A 20691-nucleotide genomic window follows, 5' to 3' on the forward strand; every position below is an offset into this window, starting at 1 on the left:
GGCCTACTCCTGCTCCTACTTCGTATGTTTGTATATATTTTTGCTTGGTAAATGGAGTTGAAATACAGGTCAGCCATTGAGTAGGGGAACAGGATCAAGGGGCCGAATGGCTGAATTGTTTACCAATGCTCCCGAGGAGGCTGGAAATTACACCCGCCAGATAATGAACCTGAGAGCTGGAGCATTCCCATCACCTTACTAATTACCTCATCCACTGTTCCTGGGGCATTCCCCTGCACTTGAGTTTTCTACCATATAAGGTATGGAATGCTGAATGTAGCTGCTGCTTACATTGGGACAGGTTCCTTACCCCAGGGCACTCTACATACAGCAACTTGTATTCACCTGTTGCTGGCTCGTGTGGGAGCAGGTTTCAGAGACTCCCACATTGTTGGGATCATTTTGCATAGGTTTTCATCAGGCAGTATGCATCAGTGGAGGGGAGGGGTGAGAAGGAGGGGAGGGTATTTGCCTCCTACTCCTGTTTTAACCAGATTTTCAAGCTGTACCGGGATAATGTAACCTTTTCAGAATTCCACACTCCAACGGCAAATATCTCATTATTATTCCAAACAACTTTCATTTCTCAAGATGTCCCAAGCATTTTCAGCCAATGAAGTACTTTTTGAAGTGTTCTAATGTAGGAAACACAGCTGCCAATTTGAGCAAATAATCAGTTTTTGTGATGTTATTTAAAGGATGAATAATCGCCCCCGGATACTGGGGAGATCTATTCTAATTCTTCTTCTTCATCTTTGGCCTCCTTGTCTTGAGATAAAATGGGTAAGCACCTAGAGGTGGTCAGTGGTTTGTGGAGCAGCGCCTGGAGTGGCTTAAAAGGCCAATACTAGAGTGACAGACTCTTCCACAGGTTTAGATTAGATTAGATTAGAGATACAGCACTGAAACAGGCCCTTCGGCCCACCGAGTCTGTGCCGAACATCAACCACCCATTTATACTAATCCTACACTAATCCCATATTCCTACCAAACATCCCCACCTGTCCCTATATTTCCCTACCACCTACCTATACTAGTGACAATTTATAATGGCCAATTTACCAATCAACCTGCAAGTCTTTTGGCTTGTGGGAGGAAACCGGAGCACCCGGAGAAAACCCACGCAGACACAGGGAGAACTTGCAAACTCCACACAGGCAGTACCCGGAATTGAACCCGGGTCCCTGGAGCTGTGAGGCTGCGGTGCTAACCACTGCGCCACTGTGCCGCAGATAAAATTGGTTGTCGGGGCTGTTACACAGTTGGCTCTTCCCTTGCGCTTCCGTCTATTTTCCTGCCAACTGCTAAGTCTCTTCAACTTGCCACACTTTAGCCCCGCCTTTATGGCTGCCCACCAGCTCTGGTGATCACTGGCAATTGACTCCCATGACTTGTGATCAATGCCACAAGACTTCATGTCACGTTTGCAGACGTCTTTAAAGCGGAGACATGGACCACCGATGGGTCTGATACCAGTGACGAGCTCGCTGTACAATGTTTCCTTGGGGATCCTGCCATATTCCATGCAGCTCACATGGCCAAGCCATCTCAAGCGTCGCTGACTCAGTAGGGTGTATATGTTGGGGAGGTTGGCCACCTCGAGGACTGCTGTGTTGGAGATACGGTCCTGCCACCTGATGCCAAGAATTCTCCGGAGGCAGCGAAGATAGAATGAGTTGAGACATTGCTCTTGGTTGACATACATTGTCCAGGCCTCATTGCTGCAGAGCAAACTACTGAGGACACAGGCTTGTTACACTTGGACTTTTGTGTTCTGTGTCAGCGCACCATTTTCCCACAGCCTCTTGGCCAGTCTGGACATAGCAGCGGACGCCTTTCCCACGCTCTTGTTGATTTCTGCATCGAGAGACAGGTTACTGGTGATAGTTGAGCCTAGGTAGGTGAACTCTTGAACAACTTCCAGAGCGTGGTCGCCGATGTTGATGGATGGAGCATTTCTGATGTCCTGTCCCATGATGTTCATTTTCTTGAGGCTGATGGTTGGGCCAAATTCGTTGCAGGCAGCCACAATCCTGTCGATGAGTCTCTGCAGACACTCTTCAGTGTGAGATGTTAATGCAGCATCATCAGCAAAGAGGAGTTCCCTAATGAGGACCTTCCGTACTTTGGTCTTCGCACTCAGACGGGCAAGGTTGAACAATCTGCCATCTGATCTTGTGTGGAGGAAAATTCCTTCTTCTGAAGACTTGAACGCATGTGAGAGCAGCAGGGAGAAGAAGATCCCAAACAGTGTAGGAGCGAGAACACAGCCCTGTTTCACGCCACTCAGGATAGGAAAGGGGTCTGATGAGGCACCGCTATGCTGAATTGTGCCTTTCATATTGTCATGGAATGAGGTGATGATACTTAGTAGCTTTGGTGGACATCCAATCTTTGCTAATAGTCTAAGAGACCACGTCTGCTGAAGAGGTCAAAGGCTGTGATGAGATCAATGAAAGCAACGTAGAGGGGCATCTGTTGTTCGCGGCATTTCTCCTGTAGCTGGCGAAGGGAGAACAGCATGTCAATGGTGGATCTCTCTGCTCGAAAGCCGCACTGTGCCTCAGGGTAGACACGCTCAGCCAGCTTCTGGAGTCTGTTTAAAATGACTCGAGTGAAGACTTTCCCCACTATGCTGAGCAGGGAGATTCCAGGGTAGTTGTTGCAGTCACCGCGGTCACCCTTGTTCTTGTAGAGGGTGATGATACTGGCATCGTGCATGTCCTGTGGTACTGCTCCCTCGTCCCAGCACAGAGTGCTGAAAGTATAGCAGGCTTGGCACTCTTGATTATTTCAGGGGTAATGCTGTCCTTTCCAGGGGCTTTTCCACTGGCTAGAGGTCGGTGGAGCACGACCTAGAACTGTACTCCAGGGAAAATGGTGTCACTGAGACTGCCTTCAATGAAGCCTAGTCTCTGCCAGTCATGGATGAGCTGGACGTACAGCCAACAAAATCGGAACTCAGTGATGCCATTGATTCTCAAGCCAGCGGAAAAGCCCCTGGGAAGGACGGCATTACCCCTGAAATAATCAAGAGTGTCAAGCCTGCTATACTTTCAGCACTCCACAAACTGCTTTGCCTGTGCTGGGACGAGGGAGCAGTACCACAGGACATGCGCGATGCCAATATCATCACCCTCTATAAGAACAAGGGTGACCGCGGTGACTGAAACAACTACCGTGGAATCTCCCTGCTCAACATAGTGGGGAAAATCTTTGCGCGAGTCGTTTTAAACAGGCTCCAGAAGCTGGCTGAGGGTGTCTATGCTGAGGCACAGTGTGGTTTTCGAGCAGAGAGATCCACCATTGACATGCTGTTCTCCCTTCGCCAGCTACAGGAGAAATGCCGCGAACAACAGATGCCCCTCTACGTTGCTTTCATTGATCTCACCAAAGCCTTTGACCTCGTCAGCAGACGTGGTCTCTTCAGACTACTAGAAAAGATCAGATGTCCACCAAAGCTACGAAGTATCATCACCTCATTCCATGACAATGTGAAAGGCACAATTCAGCATAGCGGTGCCTCATCAGACCCATTTCCTATACTGAGTGGCGGCTCAGTGGCGCAGTGGTTAGCACCGCAGCCTCACAGCTTCAGCGACCCGGGTTCAATTCTGGGTACTGCCTGTGTGGAGTTTGAAAGTTCTCCCTGTGTCTGCGTGGGTTTCCTCCGGGTGCTCCGGTTTCCTCCCACCGCCAAAAGACTTGCAGGCTCGATAGGTGAATTGGCCATTATAAATTGCAACTAGTATAGGTAGGTGGTAGGGGAATATAGGGACAGGTGAGGATGTGGTAGGAATGTGGGATTAGTGTAGGATTAGTATAAATGGGTGGTTAATGGTTGGCACAGACTCGGTGGGCCGAAGGGCCTGTTTCAGTGCTGTATCTCTAAATCTAAAAAATCTAAATCTAAACAGGGCTGTGTTCTCGCACCTACACTGTTTGGGATCACACTGTTCTCACTGGGATGACCTCAAGTTTATGGAGGGTAAAATGTGGGAGACCAGGCAGGAGTGTGTTGGAATAGTCAAGTCTAGAGATAATGAAGGCATGAATGAGGGTTTCAGCAGCAGATGAGCTGAGACGGGGTGATGTTACAGAGGGGGAAATATTGATGGCACGAATATGAGCTCGGAAGCTCATCCCGGGGTGAAATGTGACACCAAGGATGCGGACAGACAGGCTTAATATCAAACTTTTGCCAGGGAGAGGGATGATCATATTCATGGCTGATCTTCTATCACAACCTCACCTTCCCGCCCTAACCCCCATCCCTTAATTCCCTGAATGGATAATTTCACACTTCGCTCCACATTTGCCCCTTTGAGATGGTGGTGTTGAGCCTTCTTCTTGAACGGCTGTAGTCTGTGTAATGAAGGTGGATGGGATAACTAACCTGGAGAAGGTTCAGTGGCCCAAATTAGAAATGAATAACCGGTTTAGAGGAAGATAAAGAAGCATCAAGCACAAGTAAGGAACAGAGAAACCAAGAGGAGATTAGAATAAGGGGGCTGTCAACTGACCCTAGTTACATAAGAACATAAGAAATAGGAGCAGGAGTAGACCATTCAGCCCTTCGAGGCCGTTCCACCATTCAGTGAGATCCTGGCTGATCTACTTCAACACCATTTTCCTGCACTCCTGCAAACTCCTAACCTCATTTCAAAAGGTGGGAAAAGAAGAAGAATTCTGAAACTTGCCTGCTGGAACGTGAGAACAATGCTCGACTCTGGAGACAACAGCCGACCTCAACGACGCTCAGCCCATGTGACCCATGAGCTAGCCAGGTTAGACATTGATAGAGCAACCCTGAGTGAGGTCCACTTCTCAGAGCAAGGCAGCCAAACAGAACTCAACACTGGCCACACCCTCTATTGGTCAGGTAGACCTCAAGGTGAACAATGCCTTTTCGGTGTCGGCTTCATGGTGAAGATGACAATTGCCACTAAACTTTCAAGCCTGCCACTCGGCCACTCTGAATGCATCATGTCCCTGCACCTGCCCCTCCAAGACCAACAGTCTGTAACCCTCATCAGTGTTTATGCTCCAACCCTGAAGACTAACCCAGCTGACAAAGATAAGTTCTACACAGATCTCCAGGAACTCATCCAGAACGCCCCTCCCAAGGACAAAATTGTCATCTTTGGCGATTTCAATACCAGAGTGGGCCGTGACCGCCTGGCATGGAAGGGAAGGCTCGGAAACCATGGAGTTGGAAACTAAGGAAAACGGACGTTTACTCTTGGAACTCTGTGAGCAAAGCAGCTGTCCACCACCAACACGTTCCTTCAACAAAAAGATCGCTTCAAGACCACATGGATGCATCCCCACCATAAACACTGGAACCTGTGATTACATCTTGGTGAGCCAGTGTGACCTAAAGGATGTCCTGTATACTAGAGTCATGCCCAGTGCTGACTGTCATACAGACCACCGGCTCATTCGTTCAAAGCTGAACTTCCACTTCAAACCTAAGCCCAAGAACAGGCCGAGACACAACCCAAAGAAATTTCGAGTCACCAACCTGCAAACGTCATCTTGCAGAGATAGATATCAAACAACCTTACAGACTAGACTGGAACATCCTGATCTCACTGCTGATTCCACTCCAGAAGAACTCTGAGAACACATCATAGCTGCAGTACTGGATACTTCCAACGAGGTCATCAGACCCAGAACCAAGAATAGGGAATGGTTTGATGAAAATGACAAGGAAATTCAAGTTCTGCTCACAATAAAAAGGTCAGCTCATCAGACTCACCTGGCTCAGCCAGCCAAGAGAAAAAGACAGTCTATCGTCAAGCATGCAGCACTTTTCAATGTAAACTGAGGAACATGAACATGACTGCTGGATCGCACTTGCGAGTAAAACTCAACTGTACACTGGTGACATAAGAAGTTTCTATGAAGCACTAAAATCTGTCTATGGACCAGCACAGCAAACCCAAAACCCTGAGGACCGCCGAGGGCAAGACTGTACACACCGACAGATTGTCCCATAGTGGGTACATGTGAAGGTGTAGTCGCTGCTGGGGAAAATTGGATTGATCGTTCTCCTCTTCTCTTTCATGCTGGTTCTTCGCTCAGTCTCAAGGAGTCAGTCCTGGATCACCGGTCGGAGCGCTCTGAAACTCTCTTCAGCGCCAATGCACAGTGTATGATACTGCCATCAATTGCATCCAACAACAGCCTGTAAAAGAAGAACTGGATGAGAGCCCAACTCTGGATGAAACTGTGACCACCATCAACTAGATGAAGAACAACAAAGCCCCCAGAGTCAATGGAATTCCACCGAAGCACCTGCCATATACACAAAGCTCCATGAGTTTTTCACGGCCTGCTGGGAACAGGGCAGGATCCATGGGATCTTCATGATGCCGTTATCAACACCTTGTACAAAAACAAAGGAGAAAAATCAGACTGCTTCAATTACAATGGGATCACCCTCCTGTCTATTGCTGGGAAGATCCTGGCTAGAACACATCTGAACAGGCTTGGGCCTACCATTGCGGAAGAAAACCCTCCAGAGACGAGTGTGGTTTCAGAGCAAACAGAGGCACCACAGACATGGTATTTGTACTCAGACAATTACAAGAAAAGTGTCGCAAGCCAAACAAAGGCCTGTACGTCACTTTCGTAGACCTCACCAAGGCATTCGACACTGTGAGCAGAGATGGACTTTGGAAAATCCTTGAAAAACTTGGATGCCCACCCAGGTTCCTGGCCATGGTGAAGCAGTTTCATGAAAATCAGTACTGACAAGTCAAGCAAAACAGCAACCTCTCGAGTCCCTTCTGTATCTCCAATGGGGTGAAACAGGGATGTGTGCTGGCCCCACCCTATTCATCATCTTTTTCTGAATGATGCTGCAGCAGGCAATGGAAAACCTTAAGGAGGGAGTTTACATACGCTTCCGGACTGAGGGAGGCCTTTTCAACCTCAGGCTTCTTCAGACTCACACAAAGACACAAGAAAAACACATCCGTAAACTTCTTTTGGCCAATGACTGTGCTCTCCTGGCCCACAGTCAGTCAGACCTGCAATGTATAACAACACATTTTTCCGAGGCAGCACAACCTTTCGGACTAAAAATCGTTTAAAGAAAACTGAAGTCCTGCATCAGCCTGCACCCCAAGAAGAATTTAGACCACCAAGCATTGTCATCGAGGGAACCGAGCTGAATGCCGTCAAGCAATTTACTTATTTGGGGAGCGTCATCTTGTTTGATGCCACCATAGACAAGGAAGTGGACAATAGACTCTCAAAAGCAAACAGTACATACGGCAGACTCTACAAACGAGTGTGGAGCAACCACAGCCTCAGAGCACAGACCAATCTCAAAGTGTACAAAGCCATAACCTCACCACCCTTCTGTATGGCACTGAGCCATGGGTACTGTACTGCCATCATGTACACCTTCTAGAGTGCTTCCATCAGCGCTGCCTCTGCAGCATCCTCAAGATCCGTTGGCAGGACTGGATCTCAAACATTGAAGTTCTGGAAACAGCCAACATCACCAGCATTGAGGCCACCCTCCTGCAAAGCCAACTGTGTTGGGCGGGTCACGTTGCCCAGATGGACAAGAGTCACCTGTCCAAGATTGTGTTGTATGCACAGCTGACCACTGGTAAAGGAAAAGAGGGGCCCCATGCAGACGTTTCAAGGACTCTCTGAAGTAGTCCCTCTCTGTGCGCCTCATTGACCATCGCCAGTGGGAAACACAGGCCATAGATCGTGATGCCTGGAGATGCCACATCAGGAGGGCTACAGACACCTTTGAAACTGAGCAAAGAACCAGCATGAAAGAGAAAAGGAGAAGGATAGATCCAATTGCCCCCAGCAGTGACTACACCTTCACTTGTACCCGCAGTGGGAGAATCTGCCGGTCACGGATAGGCCTGACTAGTCACTAGCGGGCCTGCAACCGATGACTACAACCTTCCCAAAATCATTGTCTGTGAAGAAATGCCAAGAGATCCCTGTATCCCTTGATGTTTTTAATATGTAGAAATCTATTGATCCCAGTCTTGAACATACTCAGTGACTGAGCCACCACAGCCCTCTGGGGCAAAGAATTCCAAAGATTCACCACCCTCTGAGTGAAGAAATTCCTCCTCATCTCAGTCCTAAATGACCTGCCCCTTATTCTGAGACTGTGTCCCCTGGTTCTACCCTCCCCAGCCAGGGGAAACATCCTTCCTGCATCTACCCTGTCGAGCCCTGTAAGAATTTTGTATGTTTAAATGAGATCACCTCGACGATGTGGACCTATGGGAGCACCATCAAACACCTCCTCTTAAAACAGCCAACCAATCAGCAGCCGAAACCCCTTTGATTTGTTCAATATAGAAAGAAAGAAGAAAGACTTGCATTTCTATAGCACCTCTCACAACCTCAGGACATCCCAAAGTGCTTCACATGAAGTACTTTTGAAGTGTAGTCACTGTTATATTATAGGAAGCACAATTGCCAATTTACGCACAGCAAGATCACACAAACAGCAATGTGATAATGACCAGATAATCTGTTTTTAGCCATGTTGTTTGAAAGATACATATTGGCCAGGACATCAGTGAGGACACCCTTACTCTTCAAATAGTGACCTGGGATCTTTTACATCCACCTAAGAGGGCCTTGGTTTAATATCTCAGATGAAAGACGGCACCTCCGACAGTGAAGCACTCCCTCAGTATTGATCCTGCAATAGTGCAGTATTCCCCCAGTACTGCCATACTGAGGGAGTACTGCACTATTGCAGGATCAGTACTGAGGGAGTGCTGCTCTGCCAGAGGTGCTGGTTTTCAGATTAGGCATTAAATCAAGATCACATCTGCCTCTCAGTTGAATATAAAAGATTCCACGGCAATATTTTGAAGTAGAGCAGGAGAATCCTCCCCACTGTCCTGGTCAATATTAATCCCTCAACTAACATCTCGAAACAAGCAAATTATCTGGTCTTCAACACATTGCTGTTTGTAGGATCATGCTGTGCACAAATTGACTGCCATGTATCCTACATTACAATACTGATGACACTTCAAAACTATTTCATTGATTGTGAAATACTTTGGAACATGCTGAGGTTGTGAAAGGCACTGTAGAAATGCAAGTCTTTGTTTACATATTTTGGACAAAACAATCTTGTACTGGGATTGTGAGACTTCCAGAAAAAATATGCTTTGCTTTTCATAACAAGCGGCGCAGTGGTTAGCACCGCAGCCTCACAGCTCCAGGGACCCGGGTTCGATTCTGGGTACTGCCTGTGCGGAGTTTCCAAGTTCTCCCTGTGACCGCATGGGTTTTCGCCGGGTGCTCTGGTTTTCTCCCACAGCCAAAGACTTGCAGGTGATAGGTAAATTGGCTGTTGTAAATTGCCCCCAGTGTAGGTAGGTGGTAGGAAATATGGGATTACTGTAAGGTTAGTATAAATGGGTGGTTGTTGGTTGGCACAGACACGGTGGGCCAAAGGGCCTGTTTCAGTGCTATATATCTCTAAAAAAAAACAAGTCTTCCACATAACAATTCCGTAAATGATTGCTGGTAATGTCATGCACTCCACAACCACTGCATTTCGTCGACCTGCATTATCAGTAATTACACTGAACGTTTCCATGAAATGAATGAAACTACCATGTCCCATTGATCTCCCTGATTGCCTTTCTAAGTGCTCAGCAATGCTATCTCTAATAATGGTCTTTAGTTATTGAGGTTTCCAATGACAGGCTTCCATTTTCCACCCGCCGTAAACTTTCACTCTTCCAAAACTCTACTGCCCATATCCTAACTCGCACTGGATCCCATTCACCCATCATCCCTATACCCGCTGACCCACATTGTCTCCTGGTCTGGCAACACCTCCGATTTAGAATTCTGTTGTGTTCAAATCTCTTCGCGGCCATACCCGTCCCTATCTATGTACCCTCTTCCAGCCCACACGCCGAGATCTCTACACTCTCCCAATTCCGGCCTCTGATGCATCCCTGATTTTAATCACTTCACCATTTCTGGTCGTGCCTTCAGCTGCCTGGGCCTTAAGCTCTGGAATTCCCTCCATAAACCTCTACATCTCTCTCTCCTCCTTCAAAACGCTCCTTAAAACTGACCTCTTTGGCCAATTTTTTGGTCACACGTCTTAATATCTCCTTATATGGCCAACGGCGATATAGTTCCAAGTCAGGATGGTGTGCGGCTTGGAGGGGAACTTGCCCATTGGTGTTCCAATACATCTGCTGCCCTTGTCCTTCTAGGTGATAGAGTAGAACACGGCTACCCGCCCGGGCCCGACGACATGTGTCGGGTTCGGGTCGGGTCAGGTTGCTCTTCCAGGTCCGGCATTCGGGCTCAGGTCAGGACGGGCCAGGTTGGACACAGTGACAGCCAGGACCTCAAGGCGGGAAACGTGCATTTGGACTCCGCAGTAATCTGCAGTGAGCGATTCCATCCAAGGAAGAGCATAACCTCTTTAATATAATCAACTTTATTCTGGCGGTTGTGTCGGGTCAGGCACGGGAAAAAAATCAAAGGACTCGGGCCGGGTTGGGCACGGGTCGGATGTGGTTCTGTCGGGCTTGGGTCGAGTTTCATTTGCAGGCCCGAGCAGGCCTTTATGGTAGTGGTCGCAGGTTTGGAAGGTGCTGTCGAAGGAGCCTTGGTGAGTTGCCGCAGTGCATCTTGTAGATGGTACACACTGCTGCCACTGTGCGATGGTGGTGGAGGGAGTGAATGTTTAAGGTGGTGGATGGGGTGCCAGTCAAGCAGGCTGCTTTGTCCTGGATGGTGTCGAGCTTCTTGAGTGTTGTTGAAGCTGCACCCATCCTGGTAAGTGGAGAGTATTCCGTCACACTCCTGACTTGTGCCTTGTAGATGGTGGACAGGCTTTGGGGAGTCAGAAGGTGAGTTACTCGCCTCAGGAGTCCCAGCCTCTGACCTGCTGTGCACTGAATGTGCTGTATCACTCAACAACCTCCAGTCCTGTGTTACAATAACCGAGTCCTAAGAGTGTTGCAACTTTCTTGTTTCTGGTTCCGCTATTTCAGAACGAACCACTGTGTGGCTCAGCTCTTAACATGACCTTATATGGTAGAGGACGTGAGTTCAATTCTCATAATGCCGTTTATCTGGTAATTTGTGGTCAGAATTACTAACAAAATGGTCAGATTGTCGTAAAAACCAACTGGGTCAAAGAACAAAGAAAATTACAGCACAGGAACAGGCCCTTCGGCCCTCCAAGCCTACGCCGGTCCAAATCCTCTATCTAAACCTGTCGCCTATTTTCTAAGGGTCTGTATCTCTTTACTTCCTGCCCATTCATGTATCTGTCTAGATACATCTTAAAAGACGCTATCGTGCCCGCGTCTACCACCTCCACTGGCAATGCGTTCCATGCACCCACCACCCTCTGCGTAAAGAACTTTCCACGCATATCCCCCCTAAACTTTTCCCCTTTCACTTTGAACTCGTGTCCCCTTGTAATTGAATCCCCCACTCTGGGAAAAAGCTTCTTGCTATCCACCCTGTCTATACCTCTCATGATTTTGTACACCTCAATCAGGTCCCCCCTCAACCTCCGTCTTTCTAATGAAAATAATCCTAATCTACTCAGCCTCTCTTCACAGCTAGCGCCCTCCATACCAGGCAACATCCTGGTGAACCTCCTCTGCACCCTCTCCAAAGCATCCACATCCTTTTGGTAATGTGGCAACCAGAACTGCACGCAGTATTCCAAATGTGGCTGAACCAAAGTCCTATACAACTGTAACATGACGTGCCAACTCTTGTACTCAATAAGCCGTCCGATGAAGGAAAGCATGCCGTATGCCTTCTTGACCACTCTATTGACCTGCGTTGCCACCTTCAGGGAACAATGGACCTGAACACCCAAATCTCTCTGTACATCAATTTTCCCCAGGACTTTTCCATTTACTGTATAGTTCACTCTTGAATTGGATCTTCCAAAATGCATCACCTCGCATTTGCCCTGATTGAACTCCATCTGCCATTTCTCTGCCCAACTCTCCAGTCTATCTATATTCTGCTGTATTCTCTGACAGTCCCCTTCACTATCTGCTACTCCACCAATCTTAGTGTCGTCTGCAAACTTGCTAATCAGACCACCTATACTTTCCTCCAAATCATTTATGTATATCACAAACAACAGTGGTCCCAGCACGGATCCCTGTGGAACACCACTGGTCACACGTCTCCATTTTGAGAAACTCCCTTCCACTGCTACTCTCTGTCTCCTGTTGCCCAGCCAGTTCTTTATCCATCTAGCTAGTACACCTTGGACCCCATGCACCTTCACTTTCTCCATCAGCCTACCATGGGGAACCTTATCAAACGCCTTACTGAAGTCCATGTATACGACATCTACAGCCCTTCCCTCATCAATCAACTTTGTCACTTCCTCAAAGAATTCTATTAAGTTGGTAAGACATGACCTTCCCTGCACAAAACCATGTTCCCTCTCACTGATAAGCCCATTTTCTTCCAGATGGGAATAGATCCTATCCCTCAGTATCTTCTCCAGCAGCTTCCCTACCACTGACGTCAGGCTCACCGGTCTATTATTACCTGGATTATCCCTGCTACCCTTCTTAAACAAGGGGACAACATTAGCAATTCTCCAGTCCTCCGGGACCTCACCCGTGTTTAAAGATGTTGCAAAGATATCTGTTAAGGCCCCAACTATTTCCTCTCTCGCTTCCCACAGTAACCTGGGATAGATCCCATCCGGACCTGGGGACTTGTCCACCTTAATGCCTTTTAGAATACCCAACATTTCCTCCCTCCTTATGCCGAGTTGACCTAGAGTAATCAAACATCTGTCCCTAACCTCAACATCTGTCATGTCCCTCTCCTCGGTGAATACCGATGCAAAGTACTCATTTAGAATCTCACCCATTTTCTCTGACTCCACGCATAACTTTCCTCCTTTGTCCTTGAGTGGGCCAATCCTTTCTCTAGTTACCCTCTTGCTCCTTATATATGAATAAAAGGCTTTGGGATTTTCCTTAACCCTGTTTGCTAAAGATATTTCATGACCCCTTTTAGCCCTCTTAATTCCTCGTTTCACATTGCGCCTACAATCCCGATATTCTTTCAAAGCTTCGTCTTTCTTCAGCCGCCTAGACCTTATGTATGCTTCCTTTTTCCTCTTAGCTAGTCTCACAATTTCACCTGTCATCCATGGTTCCCTAATCTTGCCATTTCTACCCCTCATTTTCACAGGAACATGTCTCTCCTGCACGCTAATCAACCTCTCTTTAAAAGCCTCCCACATATCAAATGTGGATTTACCTTCAAACAGCTGCTCCCAATCTACATTCCCCAGCTCCTGTCGAATTTTGGTATAGTTGGCCTTCCCCCAATTTAGCACTCTTCCTTTAGGACCACTCTCGTCTTTGTCCATGAGTATTCTAAAACTTACGGAATTGTGATCACTATTCCCAAAGTAGTCCCCTACTGAAACGTCAACCACCTGGCCAGGCTCATTCCCCAACACCAGGTCCAGTATGGCCCCTTCCCGAGTTGGACTATTTACATACTGCTCTAGAAAACCCTCCTGGATGCTCCCTACAAATTCTGCTCCATCTAGACCTCTAACACTAAGTGAATCCCAGTCAATGTTGGGAAAATTAAAATCTCCTATCACCACCACCCTGTTGCTCCTACATCTTTCCATAATCTGTTTACATATTTGTACCTCTATCTCACGCTTGCTGTTGGGAGGCCTGTAGTACAGCCCCAACATTGTTACCGCACCCTTCCTATTTCTGAGTTCTGCCCGTATTGCCTCACAGCTCGAGTCCTCCATAGTGCCTTCCTGCAGCACAGCTGAAGTCTCAGTAAAAGCTATAACATCATACTCCCAGGTACTAATCCAAGCCCTAAGTTCATCTGCCTTACCTATTACACTTCTTGCATTAAAACAAATACACCTCAGACCACCAGTCCCTTTGCATTCATCATCTGCTCCCTGCCTACTCTTTCCCTTAGTCACGCTGACTTCATTTTCTCGTTCCTTACAGGCTTTAGTTACTACATCCTTACTCTCCACTGACCTCATTTGCTTCCCATCCCCCTGCCACATTAGTTTAAACCCTCCCCAACAGCGTTAGCAAAAGCACCCCCAAGGACATTGGTTCCAGTCCGGCCCAGGTGTAGACCGTCCAATTTGTAATAGTCCCACCTCCCCCAGAACCAGTCCCAATGTCCCAAAAATCTGAACCCCTCCCTCCTGCACCATCTCTCAAGCCACGCATTCATCCTGACTATTCTTTCATTTCTACTCTGACTATCACGTGGCACTGGTAGCAATCCTGAGATTACTACCTCTGAGGTCCTACTTTTTAACTTGGCTCCTAACTCCCTAAATTCTGCTTGTAGGACCTCATCCCGTTTTTTACCTATATCATTGGTGCCTCTGTGCACAATGACAACTGGCTGTTCACCCTCCCCCTTCAGAATGTTCTGCAGCCGATCTGAGACATCCCTGACCCGTGCACCTGGGAGGCAACATACCATTCGGGAGTCTCGTTTTCGACCACAGAACCGCCTATCTACTCCCCTTACAATCGAATCCCCTATGACTATAGCCCTTCCACTCTTTTTCCCGCCCTTCTGAACAGCAGAGCCAGCCACGGTGCCTTGAACCTGGCTACTGCTGCCTTCCCCTGGTGAGCCATCTCCCTCAACAGTATCCAAAACGGTATACCTGTTGTGGAGGGAGATGACCGCAGGGGACACCTGCGCTGCCTTCCTGCTCTTTCTCTGCTTTTTGGTCACCCATTCCCTTTCTCCCTCAGCAATCCTAATCTGCGGTGTGACCAATTCGCTAAACGTGCTATCCACGACCTCCTCAGCATCGCGGATGCTCCAAAGTGAGTCCATCCGCAGCTCCAGAGCTGTCATGCGGTCTAACAAGAGCTGCAGCTGGGCACACTTCCTGCACGTGAAGGAGTCAGGGACATCAGCCATGTCCCTGAGCTCCCACATTGAGCAAGAGGAGCATGTCATGGGTCTGAGATCTCCTGCCATTTTTAATCTTAAGCTTAAACTTAGTTAAATGAAAAAGGAACGAAAAGTTTTTAACCAATCACACGATAAAACAAAAAGGAGAAATAGAAAAAGCCTTACCTTATCTACACACCACCGAGTCCTTTTTTTTTGGTTAGAGGAGGAGGGCGGGTGGGAGACACTACAGGTGTAGTGTCTCGGGTTCAGTGACATCCTTCGGGGAAGGGAACCTACCATCCCTATCCAGTCTGGGTCTAACACGTGTTCAGTCCCACATTCCCTCGTTAAATCTTATATAAATAAAAGCAAAATACTGCAGCTGCTGGAAGTCTGAAATAAAAATAGAAAGTGCTGAAGTACTCAGCAGGTCAGGCAGCATCTGTGGAGAGAGAAGCAGAGTTAACGTTTCAGGTTACTGACCTTTCACCAGAACTCATAGTTAACTCTTAATTGCCCTGAAGTGGCCCAGAGAGGGAATCAATTGGTGCAGAACTGAACTTGGATTGAACCAAACTTGATATCAGAATCAACCTCAAGCAATCTCAGTCCTCCTCACTAACCTCTTGGGCCTTGTGCCAAAATTAGGAGAGGATACATCATCTGCTGCTAACAAAAGAAGTTAAGGATGGTCTCAAATTGAAAGAAAAGGCGCACAGTGCTGCCAAGTTTAATGGTAGGCCAGAAGATTGGGAAAATTTTAGCAACAGCAGAGGATGACTGAATAAAGGGAGAAATTAGAGTATGAGAGTAAACTAGCAAAGGGACTTTGAACAAGTATTTTGTATCTGTCTTCACAGTAGAAAACACAAAAAGCGTCCCAAGAACAACAGAAAATCAAGTGGCAAAAAGGAGGGAGGAATGAAAACAATCACTATCACTAGAGAAAGTAGGCATCCATCTGTCTCGAAAGACACTGGACGGTGCCTGGGATGTATGTCACGTCTGGACTAAACATCGCCTGTTGCATCTATAGAGGCTGACTCGTGGGTGGCAATCTCTTGCAGAGCTGGCACAGATGAATATCATTGGCCTGAGGTCAACTGATTTTCCTTCTACTGGGCTCTCTCTTCCGCCATCTGCTCATTTCCTTCGTCCTCTGCTTTTTCCATGTCCTTCCTGACTGCCATTCTCCAGGAACCCCAGTCAACAGCAAGGACTTCCTATGCATTGAACATAGAACATAGAACAGTACAGCACAGTACAGGCCCTTCAGCCCACGATGTTGTGCCGAATCTTTAACCTACTCTAGGATCAAACTACCTACATACCCTTCATACTACTATTATCCATGTACCTATCCAAGAGTCGTTTAAATGTCCCTAATGTATCTGCTTCTACTACCACTGCTGGCAGTGCATTCCACGCACCCAACACTCTCTGTGTAAAGAACCTACCTCTGACATCTCCCCGAAACCTTCCTCCAATCACCTTAAAATTATGGCCCCTGGTGATAGCCCTTTCCACCCTGGGAAAAAGTCTCTGGCTATCCACTCTATCTATGCCTCTCATCATCTTGCACCCCTCTATCAAGTCACCTCTCATCGTTCTTTGCTCCAATGAGAAAAGCCATAGCTCCCTCAACCTTTCTTCGTAAGACATGCCCTCCAGTCCAGGCAGCATCCTGGTAAATCTCCTCTGCACCCTCTCTAAAGCTTCCACATCCTTCCTATAATGAGGCGACCAGAACTGAACACAATATTCCAAGTGTGGTCGAACCAGGGCCTTATAGAGCTGCAGCATAACCTCGCGGCTCTTAAACTCAATCCCCCTGTTAATGAAAGCCAACACACCATACGCTTTCTTAACAACCCTATCAACTTGGGTGGCAACTTTGAGCGATCTATGGACATGGACCCCAAGATCCCTCTGTTCCTCCACACTACCAAGAATCCTATCTTTAAGCCTGTATTCTGCATTCAAATTCGACCTTCCAAAATGAATCACTTCACACTTTTCCAGGTTGAACTCCATCTGCCACTTCTCAGCCCAGCTCTGCATCCTGTCAATATCCCGCTGCAACCGACAACAGCCTTCCACACTATCCACAACTCCAGCAACCTTCATGTCATCGGCAAACTTGCTAACCCAGCCTTCCACTTCCTCATCCAAGTCATTTATAAAAATCACAAAGAGCAGAGGCCCCAGAACAGATCCCTGCGGAACACCACTGGTCACCGAGCTCCAGGCTGAATACTTTCCATCTACTACCACCCTCTGTCTTCTATGGGCCAGCCAATTCTGTATCCAGACAGCCAACTTTCCCTGTATCCCATGCCTCCTTACTTTCTGAATGAGCCTACCATGGGGAACCTACCATTGACATTGATCCCAGTCAACTTGAGGTCTTGCTTGCAGACATCCTTGTATTGCCATTGTGGGTGACCTGTTGGTCTTGTGCCAACAGCAAGCTTGCCTTTGAGGATGCATTCGGGGATGTGGCCATCACCCATTCAGCACATATGACCAGAGGGCAAACATGCTGGGGATCCCTGCACACTGGTGTACTTCTGTATTCGGTACTCTGTCCTGCCAGGAGATGCCCATTATCTGTCTGAAGCAGCTATCACTAGAGAAAAAGTACTAGGAAACCTAATGGGACTAAAGGCTAACAAGTCCCCTGGACCTGATGTCCTGCATCCTAGGGTCTTCAAAGAAGTGGCTGCAGAGATAGTGGATTCATTGGTTGTAATTTTCTAAAATTCCCTTAATTCTGGAAACGTCACAGCGGACTGGAAAACCATAAATGTATCGTCTCTATTCAGGAAAGGAGGGAGACAGAAGGCAGGAAACTATAGGCCAGTTAGCCTAGCATCTGACATTGGGAAATACTAGAGTCCATTATTAGGGAAGTAGTAGCAGGACATTTAGAAAATCGTAATGCAATCAGGCAGAGTCAACATGGTTTTATGAAAGGGAAATGGTGTTTGACAAATTCATTAGAATTCTTTGAGGATGTAACAAGCGGGGTGGATAAAGGGGAACCAGTAGATGGAATGTACAAAGGAGAGGGTTGATATAGACATTATAGTTAAAGAGAAGGCGTGTGAAATATTAGCTACGATAACCATAATGAGAGAGGAAGTACTAGAGGGTCTGACATCCTTGAAAGTGGATAAATCGCCAGGGCCGGATGGATTTCATCTCAGGTTGTTAAAGGAAGCCAGGAAGGAAATAGCGGATGCGCTGAGGATCATCTTCAAATCCTCACTAGACACAGGAGAGGTACCAGATGATTGGAGGTCTGCGACCATTGTACCATTGTTTATAAAGGGTGGGAGGGGTAGGCCAAATAATTATAGGCAGTTCAGTCTGACCTCAGTGGTGGGTAAATTGTTAGAATCTATTCTGAGGGACAGGATAAATGCCACGTAGAAAGGCACAGATTAATCAGGGATAGTCAGCATGGATTTGTGACAGGAAAGTTGTGTCTTACTAACTTAATTGAATTTTTTGAGGAAGTAACAAGATTGATTGATGAGGGTAGTGCAGTGGATGTGGTCTACATGGACTTTAGTAAGGCATTTGACAAGGTCCCACATAACAGACTGGTCAGTAAAATGAAAGCCCATGGGATACAGGGAAATGCAGCAGGTTGGATCCAGAATTGGCTCGGGGACAAGAAACAAAGGGTAGTAGTCGATTGATGTTTTTACGAATGGAAAGCTGTTTTTCCTGACATTCCACAGGGCTCAGTGTTGGGTCCCTTGCTGTTTGTGGTATATATTAATGACTTGGACTTAAATGTGGGAGGCATGATTGGGAAATTTGCTGATGACATAAAAATTGGCCGTGTAGTTGATAGTGAAGAGGAGAGCCGTAGACTCCAGAAAGATACCAATGGTTTAGTTGAGTGGGCGGAAAAGTGGTAAATGGAATTCAATCCAGGAAGTGTGAGGTGATGCATTTGGGGAGGGCAAATAAAGCGAGGGAATACACAATAAACGGGAGGATATTGAGAGGAGTAGAAGAAGTGAGAGACCTTGGAGTGCATGTCCACAGGTCCCTGAAGGGGGCAGGGCAGGTAGATAAAGTGGTGAAGAAGGCATATGGAATGCTTTCCTTTATTGGCCGAGGTATAGAATTCAAAAGCAGGGGTGTAATGCTGGAACTGTATAAAACACAGGTTAGGCCACAGCTGGAGTATTGCGTATAGTTCTGATCACCACATTACAGAAAAGGACAGAATTACTCTGGAGAGAGTACAGAAGAGATTTACAAGAATGTTGCTGGGCTTGAAAGTTGCAGCTATGGGGAAAGATTGGATAGGTTAGGGTTGTTTTCCTCAGAGCAGAAGAGGCTGAGGGGTGACTTAATTGAGGTGTACAAAATTATGAGGAGCCTAGATAGAGTAGACAGGAAGGACCCGTTTCCTGTAGCGGCGAGGTAAATTACCAGGGGGCATAGATTTAAGGTGATTTGGTAGAAGGATTAGAGGGGACATGAGAATAAACTTTTTCACCCAGAGGGTGGTGGGTATCTGGAATTCACTGCCAGGAACAGTGGAGGCAGAAACCCTCAATTCTTTAAAAGGTACCTGGACCTGAAGTGCTGTAACCTGCAAGGCAATGGACCAGGTGCTGGAGAGTAGGACGGGCTGAATGGCCTCCTTCTGTGCCGTGATTTCTCTATGGTTCTATGACTGACAGCATAGCTCCGTGGAGAGCCAGCATGGACTCGATGTGCCAAATGGCCTCCTTCTGTTCTATAAATGACTCCACGACTTGATTGAAGGGACTGAATGTATTTTAGTCAAATTTGCAGACGATACAAAGATAGGTAGAAAAGCAAGTTGTGAGGAGGACACAAAGGCAGGAATTTTATGGGCCCTGTAAGAGAGGCTTTGGTGGCATGCTGGCAATTTAATTAAGCGTAAGTTGTTTGTTCAGATTTCAGATGGTGGGTTTTTGTATTGTAATTAAGCCAGCAGTGTGTTTGCGGTGATCCGGGGCTCCCCACCACATGGTGGTGGTTTGTAGTTTTGCATGCATTTTCATACCATGAATATTCATTACCCTGCACTTAGTTCAAATTAAGTCCGACCTGCCAGATTAAGTTAATGGCAAGCGTTATTCCCACACCACCCGGTTCACATTCGTTCAAAGGTGGCAAACACCAGGTGGCTTTGTGCAGTCGTGTCTGAGGTCAGTAGTTTCATGTCTTGTACTCATCGGCACAAGGGAGACCAACAGTGGAGTGGATGTTTGGCTGCAGGTTCAACACCAGCAGGGACAAATCTTCAGGGGATGGCAGGGAAAGCATGGGGGAAAAGGTGCATGGAGGAGCAGGGGAGAGTACCCAGCAGGACAGGGTGGGGTATCGGGTGTACGGAGGAGCAGGGGAGCGTCCAGTGGTGGTTATTGCTTGGGAGGCTGCGGGGGTGGTGAGTTGATCGGAGTATTACAGTCAACAGATGATCATGAGGGGCCTATAGGAAGGGATGAGCGCTGTCAATGTCTGGGACCTGTAGGGAGAATTGAGGGTACTGGCTGGCAGATGGAACAGTCACAGTCAATGGGAGCAAATGGATTCCGTGGTGGAGTGGAGGGAGGGGGAATTCTGGTGAGAAAGAAAGGTTGAGACTTTGGGATGAGTATTCTCTGGCATTATCGGGAGGGGAAGGGGGAGTTGACCATAACATTAAGGTGGATTTGAGGAGGATCAAGGGTCCAAGTC

This window comes from Heterodontus francisci, chromosome 5 (genome assembly GCF_036365525.1).
Source record: "Heterodontus francisci isolate sHetFra1 chromosome 5, sHetFra1.hap1, whole genome shotgun sequence".
Lineage (NCBI taxonomy): Eukaryota > Metazoa > Chordata > Chondrichthyes > Heterodontiformes > Heterodontidae > Heterodontus > Heterodontus francisci.